The sequence below is a fragment of the Ambystoma mexicanum genome, chromosome 4p (genome assembly GCF_040938575.1).
Source record: "Ambystoma mexicanum isolate Mex_15411 chromosome 4p, UKY_AmexF1_1, whole genome shotgun sequence".
NCBI classification, from domain to species: domain Eukaryota; kingdom Metazoa; phylum Chordata; class Amphibia; order Caudata; family Ambystomatidae; genus Ambystoma; species Ambystoma mexicanum.
This window is the reverse complement of record NC_090927.1, coordinates 103,197,411-103,210,669: the sequence shown is the minus strand read 5'-3', so window position 1 is coordinate 103,210,669 and position 13,259 is coordinate 103,197,411. Positions and strand designations below refer to the sequence as shown.

The following is a 13,259-nucleotide window of genomic DNA, read 5'->3' as shown; positions in this document are numbered from 1 at the left end:
GAAGTTGTGTCGTTATCTGTGGTGATAACTAGTCAGGGCTCTGGATTCCATTTCTTTATTCCATTGCCGTGCTCTCGGGGCTAACATGTGTTGTTCAAGTGCCAGTACTTTCTTGTCAAACATTATGAATATTTAAGTCACTGCATAATATAAAATGTATGTCAGGGTATGCAATTAATGCTTTGTTGATAGCCAAATATATGAGATCTATGTACACTTTGTCTGATATTGCAAGTGGATTCCAGTAATTTATTAGCCCCAAGAACTCTCTTCCTGTTGGACCATTTAGCGCCAATGGTTTTGAAATGTGTGACCTTATCTGTCTAAGAATGGTCAATTGTGCCAGTACCTGGATGTTGAGCCGACCTCATTCTTTTGTTTTTGCCTGGTTCATCAGGGTGATGTAGCCATTGCAAGTTGGTTGCTTGTGAATCCATGACTCTTGTATACATAAGTCGAATTTGGCAAGTTCTTGGTTTGGTTCATTAAAAAGATGAACATTTCCTCGGGTATTTCATGAGCATAGGGAGAGGTTTTGTTTTGTGGCATGGGGTAGTGGTTATTGTTCTTGCGACCATTCCAGGTCTCTCCATAGGACAATGCATTACTTACCGTAAAAGCATTTCTGATGGTTGTATCTGCTTAGATTCACATGCTGTGCATAGTCCGACATCCAGTGGTCACTGCAGAGTATTGCATTTTGTTTTTCGTAGTCGAAAAGGGGACGTCGACAAGGTGTGTCTAACACTATCCCTATAGTGACGTGCAGTGTACCCACAATCCCTCACGCGTCGAGGTCCTTCTGTTTGTATTTTTTCTGGCCTGATGGATTAGACGTGAGTGAGTACAGAAAAGAGATGTAGAAGAAAGTCTAGGTTCCTTCCATCCGAGCGGGGAGGAAGGGTGGGCGCATGTGAATCTAAGCAGATACAACCATCAGAAATGCTTTTACGGTAAGTAATGCATTGTCTTCTGAAGTTTGTTAATTTGCTTAAAATCACATTCTGTGCATAGACTAGCGAGCAGTACCCGGAGTTGGAGGTGGGTTGTGAGAAGGAACAGTAGAGAAAAGATGTCTTAATACTGCCTGTCCCACCTGGGTATCAGATCTAGAGTGGGCATCTAGACAGTAGTGTTTTGTAAAGGTGTGAACAGAACTCCAGGTTGCCGCTTTGCAAATGGACTCAAGAGGGACATTTGCAATGAAATCTATGGAAGCCCCGGTGCCTCAAGTGGAGTGTGCTCTTGGCTTGAAGGGTAGTTCTCTCTTAGCAAGAGAGTAACAGAGTGATGTATTGTACAATCCATCTAGAAATAGTGGATTTTGAAACTGCATCTCCTTCTCTTCCTGCTGCCACCGAGACAAAGAACTGATTAGTCTTTCTCAATGGTCTAGTTCTTTCCATATAAAACATCACGGCTCTGCGAACATCCAGTGTATGCGGGCTCTTCTCACCTAAGTTTGAAGGATTTTGAAAGAACATTGGTAGTTCTATTGATTGGTTGACATGGAATTAAGAGATAAATTTTGGCGCAAACCTAGGATGTGTGCGTAGAACCACCTTATCCTTGTGAACTGTTACAAAGGGGTCTAGAACAGAGAGTGCTTGTAGTTCACTTACTCTCCTAACGGAGGTGATAGCTATTAGAAAAGCAGTCTTAAGAGTGAGGTCTTTAAGTGTTGCTTTGTGCATGGGTTCAAAGGGTGACCCCATGAGCCTGGTTAGTACCACATTTAGGTCCCATCAGGGAGCGGGGTTAGCTATGGGAGGGTGGATCCTCTTCATTCCTTCCATGAAGGCTTTAATAACTGGTACTTTCCACCATGACACCAAGTTGGAAAGTGGTGTATGCGGAAAGTGCAGCTAAATGAAATTTAATAGAGTTAAACACCAAGCCTGAGTCTAGTAGGTGAGTCAGGTACAGAACAATTTGTGTGGGAGAGCAGTCATCTGGGTTGATGCTCCTTCCCCTACACCAGATGACAAATGTTTTCCATTTGCTAGAAATACAGTGACGAGTGTTAGGCCTTCTAGCCTCCCTGAGAATGTCCATGCATCTCTGCAGGAGTTGTAAATGTCCAAATTCTATGATCTCAGGAGCCAGGCTGCTAAGTTCATAGTCTGAGGGCATGAATGTAGTGTCCTGCCCTTGTCCTGTAACAGCATGTTGTACGGGCAGGGAAGTTTCACTGGAGGGGATAGGGACATCTCCATCAAGTGAGCGAACCAAGGTGGTCTGGCCCACATAGGGGCCACCAGAATCATGGTAACTTGTTCCTGGTGCATCTTGTGCACTATCTTGTTGAGAAGGGGAGTCAGGGGGGGGGGGGGGTTGAGGGGAGCGTAAACAAATTTCCCTGACCATGGTATCGATAGGCCATTCCCCTTGGATTGGTTCTGGGGGTACCTGGAGGCATAATCTTGGCATTGTGAGTTGTCCAGAGTTGCGAACAGGTCTATTTCCGGGAATCCCCATTGTGTGAAGACGAAGACGATGTCTTCGTCTAACTGCCATTCATACTCTGAGGGCAGAGGGAAATCTCTGCTGAGTTCGTCTGCTATCAGATTGAGTTCCCCTGGTACATGTTGTGACAGTGGGACTTGTGTTTGAGAGCCCACTTCCAGATGTTCTGGGACAACTTGGACAGTCCTGGAGAGTGAGTGCCCCCCCTGCTTGTTGAGGTAGTACATGGCTGTGGTGCTGTCCGTGAGGACCATCACCGTCTTCCCTTGTAGGTGTGCCTGGAAGGCCTTCAGTGCCTTGAACACAGCTAATAGCTCCAGTAAGTTTATGTGCTTGGATGCTACGCTCGGAGTCCAGACTCCGTGAGCAGTCTGATGGGATAGGTGAGCCCCCCATCCTGTGAGGGATGCGTCTGTCGTTAGAGGGGCTTCCACTGCAAGGGTGGCAAATGGTTTCCCTATTACCAGGTTTTCCTTCGACCACCACCGTAGCGAGAGAACCAAGGCCTGCAAGACCACCACTAGATCGTCCCATTGTCCGCTGGCCTGACACCACTGGCTGTTGAGCCACTCTTGTATTGGGCGCAGGCGCGCGCGAGGTACCAAATAAATACATGACACCATCATTCCTAGTAAGCGCATTGCTTTGCGTACCGTCACCTCTCGACCGGCCATATATTGAGGGATTTGGAACAGCAGGTTTTGGACCCTCTCATTAGAGGGGAAGACAAGCCCGTCCTTTGTTTGAATTAGAGCCCCTAGGAATTGTTTGACTTGGCTGGGGTCTAGGCTGGACTTCTTCTCGTTGATGGAGAAGCCCAGTTGAAACAAAAGGTCTACAGTCTTTTGGTTATTTGCGAAGCATGTTTCGTAAGAATCCCCTGTTATGTGCCAGTCGTCAAGGTAAGGGTATACTGGGATGGACAACCTGCGCAGGTTGGCCGCTGCCAATGCCAGTACTTTCGTGAATACTCTTGGCGCTGATGCTATGCCGAAGGGTAGCACTCTGAACTGGTAGTGTTTGCCCTCTATCATGAACCTGAGGTATTTTGTGTGCGCTGGCAACATTAAAATATGAAAGTATGCATCTTTCATGTCCAGTGTTGTCATGTAATCTCCCTAAGAAAGCAGGGGGATTACCTCCTGTAGAGTCACCATACGAAACTTTTGAGGTTTGACAAATTTGTTCGCTGGGCGCAAATCTAATACAGGGCGCATGGTTAAGTCCTTTTTGGGTACAAGGAAGTACACTGAATAAATACCTTCCGTTACCTGGGATAGAGGCACAACCTCTATGGCTCCTTTTTCTAGTAGTTGGTCCACTTCTTGAAGGATGGCGAGGTGTTCCGGTGACATGCGTCGTCCCCTCGGGGGTCTGTACGTAGGGGATCTGTTGAACTCTATACAATAGCCGTGGGCTATGGATGATAGTACCCACTGGATCAGACCCTCCCATGCTGGAAGAAAGGATGTTAATCGGCCCCCGACCGGCATAGCATGGGAGGGGACCCGAATCTTTGAGTCAATTGGTGTTGGTGGCTTGGGAACCTCTAGGGGTGGGACCCCGACCTCTTCCCTTGCTACGACGTTGTCCCCTTTGGTTATATTGTACACTGGTGTCTTGTGTAGAGGACCAGTTACCTGCAGAATATTGCTGCTGGCCTAAAAAAAACGCTTATTGCCATCACCACGTTTGTTGGGAGGCCTTGAAATTTGATCTAGTGTCTTGATAGTGTCAAATTCTTTCTTTGCGGTTTCTAACGCCTCATCCACCGCTTTACCAAAGAGGTTTGCATCTTCTATAGGTTTGTTAATAAGAGATGCTTACGTCTCAGGTTTAAAGCCTGAATTACGTAGCCATACATGGCGTTTCAATAGGATTCCTTGTACTAGGGAACGCCCGGCCGTTTCTGCAGCATCCAGGGTATTCTTGATGCTTTGGTTGACTAAAGTTCCTTCAGTCACCGTGGCTAGAAGGAGAGTACGTAGGGATTCCGGTACCTCCTCAATGTCCTTACGTAGTTTGCTCCATTGTGCATCTGCGTAACTTGCCAGCAAGGAGTTATTGTTGGCAATTCTTGCGGAAAAGGCAGCTGAGGCTGTAATCCTCTTTCCTAGGGCATATCATTTTTTTGAACACTATCTGGTGGTGCCTCGCTAGTTGACAGCAGCACCCCTGCTCTCTTCCTGGTATTTGCCACCACTAAGGAGTCTGGTACAGAGTGGCCCCTGATGTATAGAGAGTCAGATGGAGGACGACTACATTTTTTCTATCCTAGGGTTGACCCCTCTGATCAACGCAGGAGTGGATAGTGAAGGAATAATTCGCCTCCTTACTGAGGCAAGGAGGGAATGGTTTGGCTGACAGGGGGTTTCTCCTTAATGATTTTTTCGACAAAGTCTATGTCAGGAGACGTTTCCCCGGTTTCGATCTGAAAATGCGCTGCTGCCTTACGTAGAAGTGCATTCAAGGTGGGTTGATCATCTATATGCAATGTATTCCTAATAGGCAAGTCTTTTGGAGGGGAGAGGTTTATGGCTTCAGGGTCTGAAAACACTGACAGGGACTTCCAGGGCTGAGAGGCTTCTCTGAAGCCCCTAACCTCCATATCAGGGTTGTCTTCAAATTCTTCCCCCTCATTGCCTAGGAATTCATCATCCTCCTGAACGTGGGTGTCCTCTTCAGGGAGATCATATAAATCTACATTTTTTTTGGGGTGGATCAAATAGCCTGGGTACTTGGCCCTGGGATCCTCCCGAGGTCCCTCTCTTGATCTCTTAGGTGTTGGAAGGTTCCGAGTCTCCATAAACCTCTCCATCCTGTCCATACAGAACTGGAGTCTCTAGGGTTTCGTGAGGTACTGCGGAACGGTCAGGGGGAGGAAAGGGAGGGCCTTCCATTAGGAAACGCTTCGACCTATCCCATAAAGTTGAAGAGAGGTCTCCTTCGCCTTCAGAAAGCCTTCCGGTAGGGTAGGAGTCCCTCTCGACGGAGCAGGAGGTTCCTGCCTTCCTTCTGGTCTTTTCGGCGTCTCCCGGGCCTTATGAGCGCTAACAGACGTATCTTTCACCCTCCGTCTTAAGCTATCGGTGGAAATTATCCTTGCCAGGCTCTCCACAACTTAGCTGTCTGTTGAGGGTACCTCCGGCGGCGCCGTTACCGGCGTCGCTTGCTCTACGCCGATGGGTGCCCTCGGGCGGTTTAGTGGTAGGGCCCTTATCAGGGGTTAGCCCAGTCGCTGGTCGCATATGTGGTTGCAAGGGGGGCTTCAGACTCTTATGGTCCGAGGAGGTCGTCGGTAGGAACTGCATCTCCGTTGGCGCTAATGCCTTGGTCTTTAACAAGGAAGAGCCATGGGTTATACGTTTATGGGAGTGTTTTCTGTGTGCGTCCTTGTCGCCGGGGTGCTCATCCCCATAAGAGGGGCGTGAGCCGAGCTTGTCGGGGCCGGTGACGGACGACGAGGAGCGTGAACGCTCCTTAGAGAGGTCTACGACTTCCGAAACACACGTCGTGTTGTCACATTCCTCGTCATTTTCGGCGGCGGCAGATGATGAGTCAGACAGACCTGGCATAGGCCGCCCACCTTTTGACCCTACGGTCTTTTAAAGTCTTCGGCTTAAGTAGCTGACAGGCCACACAGCAGTCTTTGTGGTCGAGAGGCGAGCAATGGTTACACCGTTTATGCTGGTCTTTCCAGGTAAACCTGCCCTTACAACGCGGGCAAAACCTAAAGGGTGTCCTCTCCATAGCTGAGGACCAGATCGCATGCGACAACAACCACGAGGGAAAAGGAGGGGAAAGGGAAAGGCATTCTCAAAGAGAAACAATAATGTCCCACGACCGCACTATCCCCACCGTATTTGGCCGTCGAGGCCAGGCCACGTGTTCAGCGAACGCTGAACAACCTCTTCCGTCGAAGGCGCCGTCAGGGATCTTGATCGACGGTGTACAGCTTTGCAGCTATGACGACGGAGGGGTGAAGAAATGAATAATTAAGGGCGACCACAGGTCAAGTAAAGTTTTTGCAATGTCTCTCGAGGAGCTCCGCGTATAGGCAACCAATATCTGGGTGGAAAAAAACAATCTGAGGGACCTCGACACGTGAGGGATTGTGGGTACACTGCATGTCACTATAGGGATAGGGTTACAGTCACGCCTTGTCGACGTCCCCTTTTCGACTACGAAAAACAAAATGCAATACTCTGCAGTGACCACTGGATGTCAGACTATGCACAGCATGTGAGTCTAAGCAGATTAACATCAGAAATGGTGTTGTGTATTCCGTATGTTGTCTGTGCACATCTCTCCTCTTGTTTATTTATTTCACTATTTTGATTAATTCTCTGCAATGTGTTTGGTGGCGTTATGCCTGGTTTCTCTGGGTTGATGTGGAATTTGTGTGGAGAGACTGCTTCGTTCTTAGCTTTGATTTAAGTTATCAATTTTCTGTATTTCAAATCAGTGAGTTGAATTGTCTTATTGTTGAAGATGAGTTCTGTGGTATTGAAGAACCCTTCAAACCGTGATAAAGAAAAGACCACTGACAGGCTAAAGAGAGCCTGCAACTGTTTTCAAAGTTGCCCAAGAAGACCAGGAAAGGGGACCATTTCCCTTACCTCAACTGGAACTTAGTTTAAACTAATAGCCAAGGGATATGCGGGCAAAATTTAAAAATCCATAGCAGAGGGAAACAGCAACCAGACCAAGAGAAGGGGTAAAGGAAAAGCATTCTCAAGGGAAGACAGTCGCTGATCAGCCCAGGATGGAAGTCGGTGGACAGAACCACTAACAGCCATCGAGTAGTGGTGGAAGAGAAGCTAAACCACCAAAAACCAGTGAAGTAGAAATACGAAATGCATTACTCAGCGTAATCACATTTCTGATTATTGTAACCACTTATTCACATGCTGTGCATAGACTAGCAAACAGTACACAGAGATGATGGTGAGATGCGTGAAGGAGCAGTAGCAAAGATGTCTTAGCACCGCTTGTCCCACCTGAGAATCAGACCTAGGGTGTGCATCTAGGCAGTAGTGTTGTGCAAGGTGTGTACAGAACTCTAGATTGCCGTTTTGCAAATGGAACCAAGAGTAGCATTTGGGAGGTGCTGAAATCTGTTGCGTCTGCCACCGAGTCGATTCAAAATTTCTGTCGGACCGAAGAATCTGCATCACAGCATCTCGTATGCAACTTACAGCCGATGCCAGCTGTAGCAATCTGTTGGATGAAGGGCGCTAGCCCTCCGATTGACCTCCGCCCCAACCCATGGTAGAGGGCACTTTAACACTGCGGGCCAACCACGGCCGCAACAAGCAGGAGACCTGTCGCGCCTCCATGCGTGGGCGCAGACCTGCCTGGACAGCGGTCCCCACGGGAGAAGATACTTCCAACAACTAAGTGCTGCCAGAGAACTTCGAAGGGGCGTCCGGCAGACGTGGAATCCAGCTTCAACCCGGCACGCCCTGCGTGTCCCGCGCTTCGTCCCCCTCAGCTTGCTGGATGCCCCAGGCGGCCGCAGCCAGCAACAGTGCCCATGCCACCTGGCCGCGGGGAGCTGACTGCAGCCCGGCCCGCCATGCCATCCAACGCGGCTGCCTGGTCTGCCGCGCCCCACTGTGGGCCTATATCTTTCAGTGGTCCCCTTGATGTACTAGTTTTTTCCCCTGAGCCTGGCCCTGCATTCACTTACCCTCCAGGATTGATCCGGGCCACACGAGAGGGGCAGACATTACTGAGGCACCGCATAGCCCCACCCCAGTTCTACCGAGGCCACCAGCATAGGTTCACTCTCCTGGGGTGATGGGTAACAGTGGAGGCCACACCGAAAATGCAGCTGCTCCTGGGGGGCCTGCTCCTCTACCCCATCCATCTTCCCAACCCCCGCTGAATCCCACCTGCCTTGGCCTCGCCCACTCCCGGAGCTACAACCACCACCTGGGGCGCCCCGGCCCACTGAGCTGCACCTTCCCCGGACCCATAGGACCCGGCTATGCTTGTCTGGGGTGACCTTGCCTGAATCCCCTCCCCACATTCCAGAAGAAGTGGATGGCTGGCATACCCGGAAACTGTTCCACACCTTCATTTTGAGTTTGCAACTGGGAGCCTGGCACTACAGAATCCGAGAGATGGTGCCGGGTTCATGCCTCACACCGCCGTCATCATCATCATCTTTGGGCCTTTGCCACTTCAGTGAGGCCCTGGGGGACCCAACCCTCATCACCGGAATAATCACCTATCCACTTGGAACCCAGCTCAACAGCGATTTCACCTAGTGCCTTGCCTCCTACCCAGAACCTGAACTCATGTGCTTCTCCACCCAGATATTATTCCCACTCGGCTGGCGGTACCATCTTGCGTTTATTGCTGTACAAGACCCAGCGGCCCTTTCTCCATTTCCCGGAGCAGCAGACATCCCTGGATCCGTTCCTCCTCTGCCTTTTCACTCCAGAAATCACACGAGGATCTCTCAACTGAGACCTCATACAATAGCCAAGCTTCTGAAACCCGGCAAGAACACAGATATCACCACCATGCTGCTCTCAGCAGACGGGGGAAAAAATAAAATGAGCCCCTGAAACTCACCTCAAAAAACCTCGGAGGATAGAGGAGCGCTGGCAACCAAAGATGACATCCAGGCCTTCATGTTATACATCAAGGTGGAATTTCGATCATGCATGTCGGAACTCTACACTAAGCAGACAGACCAGAGGGTTGCAGACACAGAGCAGAGGCTGGGGGTAGTGGAAGACCTGACCCAAGAAAACTTAAACTCTGGTGGAAGTACAACACTCAATCCAAGCTCTCCTTAATGGAAGTGAAATTCTCAAATTCAAACAGGAATATCTCGAAAAAAGGGCCCGGCTTAACCTGCGGATAGGAGGGGTTCCCTCCTCGGTCTAGATGAAGATCTGGATGAATACGTAGGTGACTTTTTCCAATTGGTGCTGCCACATCTAGACAAGTCACTGCTTGTTTTAGACCGCATAGACAGATTGCGCCCTCGACAAGGAGTCAGACTCTCCCCTCCACTCCAAGGGTACACTTCTACACCACCAAAGAAGCCATATCAGCAATAGAGGGATCCAGAGATAAGCTGGCATTCCAAGGCTCCCCTCTCCAAATCTACCAGGATTTCTCCCTCTTGACGATCCAGAAGAGAAGGGCTCTTTGGCGTCTTACGCTCTTCCTCCGAAACCACCAAGTCCGATACCGATGGCTGTTCCCAACGGCGCTCCAATTCTTGTACAAGGGTACCCTTCGCAGGATCAGCCACCTCGACGATGCTGCAACAATCCTGCACCCCGATTCTCCTGGGGAAACAAGTGACTCCTCCACGGATCGCACTAGTGGCGAGACGGGCACCACTCCCCCCAAACCGAGGCGCTCATCCTGGACGAGGGTGCAGAGGAAACGAAATGTAAAATGACCATCTGCAGCCCTACCAAGAAACAGACGGCCGGGAACACGGAGCTACAAAAACAACGCTGCAGGCTTCACACGGCCCATGCCAAACTCCTAGGTGTATGCCGCCAAAACCTCCTTGGAGTGGAATTCAGATTGTGTTAACTGCCTTAGCCCTGTTGGCTAGACTGACTGGTTTGGCCCAGTTGGCCACAGGACATGCCGGACCAAAAGAACCGGCTTCCCAAACTGTTGTAAATTCAATCACCCATTTGAAGTCTGTTAAACCGCATACCACAATGTGACATTTTACTAACAAAACCCCCAGGAGATGACTGACCCCACGCTCACCCCAGTCCCCTCGCCTGGTCCCACGGAGACCTTGGTCCCTCTCCCTTCTCATCTGCTACTGAAGTTTGTCTCGCTTAACATTAGGGGCTGGAACTCCCCCACCAAGCGCAAATCCGCTTTGCAAAGACTACATGATGGGGAAAACGCAGTGGCCCTTCTACAGGAAGCACCTTCTGCCAGCAGATTTCGCATGACTCCGCAACAGTCACTTCCTGTTCCAATTCCTGGCCTCCAGTGGCACCAAAAAAAGGGGGCACAGTGATCCTCTTCACAAAAACGCTGAATCCACAAATTTTGGAGACTCTGAAAATGCCCTCAGGGCTGCTACATTGCAGTTAAACGCCTTCTGCTCGGGCAACTGTACTTATCTCAGTGTATGCCCCCAAACGACGGACAACCCGCCTTCTATGAGGCACTGGGCAAGTCTCCTTCCATTTGCAGAACGCCAAATTATCATTGGAGGAGACTTTAATTGGGTCCCTCTCCCTACAAATGACATTACATCCTTCGACCCCCCCAAAGATTTCAGACTCGCCATTGTCGCTGGGAGGCAGTCTTTTACAGAAGGTTCTGAAGGAGCAGTTCTTTAGTTCCACTCCAAGGGTTTCCTATGGCCTAAACTCTGCTGGAATAGTACCTCTAGATGGCCACCCAATTAAAGAAAACTCTCCCATAGCTTCAGGGAGTCAGGAGAGCACCATATATCGTTGTGTGAATGTTCGCACTTGCCACACTTGAACTAAGTTGTGGACATTGGCATGGGCATTGACCATATGGAGTTGTGAATGAAGGCAGGTGCCGCCCCTGGACATAATTGAAGGCGCTGGCATGTGCCATGTTTCGAAGGGGCTGGGAGCGATTGCTTGCATAAACAACTGGATAAGATGAATGCCAACCACCGACCACATATGGATGGAGTAGCCTTGGCTAGTCAATGCCGCGTGCTGACTGTATTGGAATGCTCTCTGTGCCAGATTTGAAGGGACGCACAAACACCTGCCTGCCCCGCATACAGACAGGCGTCGCAAAGGTGGCCGAGACCCAACTTGGATAAGGTTATGAATGTGAGTGAATGCCATGTGTGAAAGGGACCGAGTATCAGATGGCCCAGATCAGGACAGAGACGCAGAGATGCTCCCGCACCCCACCTGGAGAGAATACGGAAACTCAGCACCGCAAATCCGGACAGCAATGCTAATTAACATATCCACTAACAATTTCACCCATCTGCATACACCTCTTAAAATATAACCAAACACAACCACAAGCCTACAACAGAACAAACCACACAAACTTCACTACAACAACAAAACCAACCACACAGACTTGCACAACAGCACACGACAACTACCGACTGTAAAACACCCCAAGCCCAGCCAACGGACCCACCGGGCTGAGGGCGCCAACCGCACATCACTGCTCTCTTGCACTTTTCCAGCTCATTCCCACTAACTCACCCACCCGTCCCTTCCCTTTTGTCAGAGCCGCCAGAGCGCCAGTGGACCACTCCGGTGGAGATAGAGCGCAGTACAAATATCCTTTAACATTAACATTTTCAGCCTCCTTTGTTTATTTCAGACTCGATGTAGTGGACACATGGAGTGCTTCATCCCACCGAGAAGGATTTCTCTTTTTACTCCCATGTGCATAGGACATTCTCCCGGATCGACCTTCTGCTGGCTTCTCCACAGATATTGGCCTATATCGAGAAGGTAACCATCGGATCCAGAATACTATCTGACCACGCTCCAATAACTCTGGCCCTCCGGGCTCATGACCCAGACCCGATCCTGCGCTGCCGATGGAATCTGTAGGATTACATTCTTAACGAAATGCCACTGAGAGATGCGGTGGCCAAAACGATCAAAAACCTTTTAAAAGAAAATCCAAATGAAGAGACCTCCCAAGCCAACACCTGGGACGCCAGGTAGTGCAGGGGGTGGGATTAATCGCACAGGGCGCAGCCTACCATAGACGCAAGCGACAGGCCCAACTAATCCTCGATGAGGAAGTCCAAAGAGCTGAAGCAAACCATAAACGCAAAGGCTGGACCCCAAACACCCAACTGGCTATACAAGCTGCCTGGAAAAAACTAGAAGCCCACTACGCGGAGAAGACAGCACATCTACTAGCTAAAGCAAAGCTACTACACCAGGAATAACAAGGCGCATACATTATTGGTGGAAATGTTGGCCAAGACGAAGAGGAAAAACACGATCATAGGGCTTCAGGACCAACAATACAAGATTCAATATGCGGAACAGGAAAAACTTCAGCTGGTGGCAGCCCACCTGTCCGAGGTAATGACTGCATCATAGTGAGACCGGGAGGAACAGTTGGAGTACCTGCGAAAAGCGGCACTTCCCCAGTTCAAAGACTGTTGGGGAGAGCCTCAATGCCATGATCTCAGGTGAGATGGTGGATGCCGCTATTAAATCCCTCAAACCTAGAGCTCCAGGCCCACCCTCTAGTTTTGCTAACTCTTTTGGCGAGTTGGGATCGGTTACTCCCTCGATGCAGGAATCCATCATCGCCTACTGCTCAAACCAAGCAAAGACCCCAGGGACAATAGCTCTTACAGAGCCATCTCTCCCTCCTAAACATAGCCGCTAACATTTACTCAAAAATCCTGGTGAACCACCTGGCCGGCATCTTGCCCGACATAATTAACCCGGACGAGACAGACTTCACCTATTTTTAATGAACAGGGGATAACATCCGCAGAGCCCTAAACCTAATCGATATTGCGACCAAAGACTCACGGAAGCCATCACCCTTGTCCCTGGACACAACCAAAGCGTTTGATAGAGTTGGCTGGGCCTTCGTGCGTCTCGCCCTGAAAGCATTCTGCTTCGGGCTGACCTTTCAGAAACTGGTTTTGGCCAACTACCAATGCCCTAAGACCCTTCTCAGGGTCAATTGCTCCCTATCAACTTGTGGAACCAGACAAGGATGCCCCCCCATCCCTGCTCCTGTTTGCCTTCGTTATGGAGCCCTTTGCCCAAAGAATCCGGCTATACCCACAGATAAAGGGCCTC

The 13,259-nt window shown here is 49.8% G+C and overlaps 1 protein-coding gene across 6 annotated transcripts in view; it reads right to left on the bottom strand.

The window, feature by feature from the left end:
- Positions 1-13,259, bottom strand: part of NRBP1 (nuclear receptor binding protein 1) — a 1,221,009-nt gene that overhangs the window by 939,555 nt on the left and 268,195 nt on the right. The window lies entirely within an intron of this gene.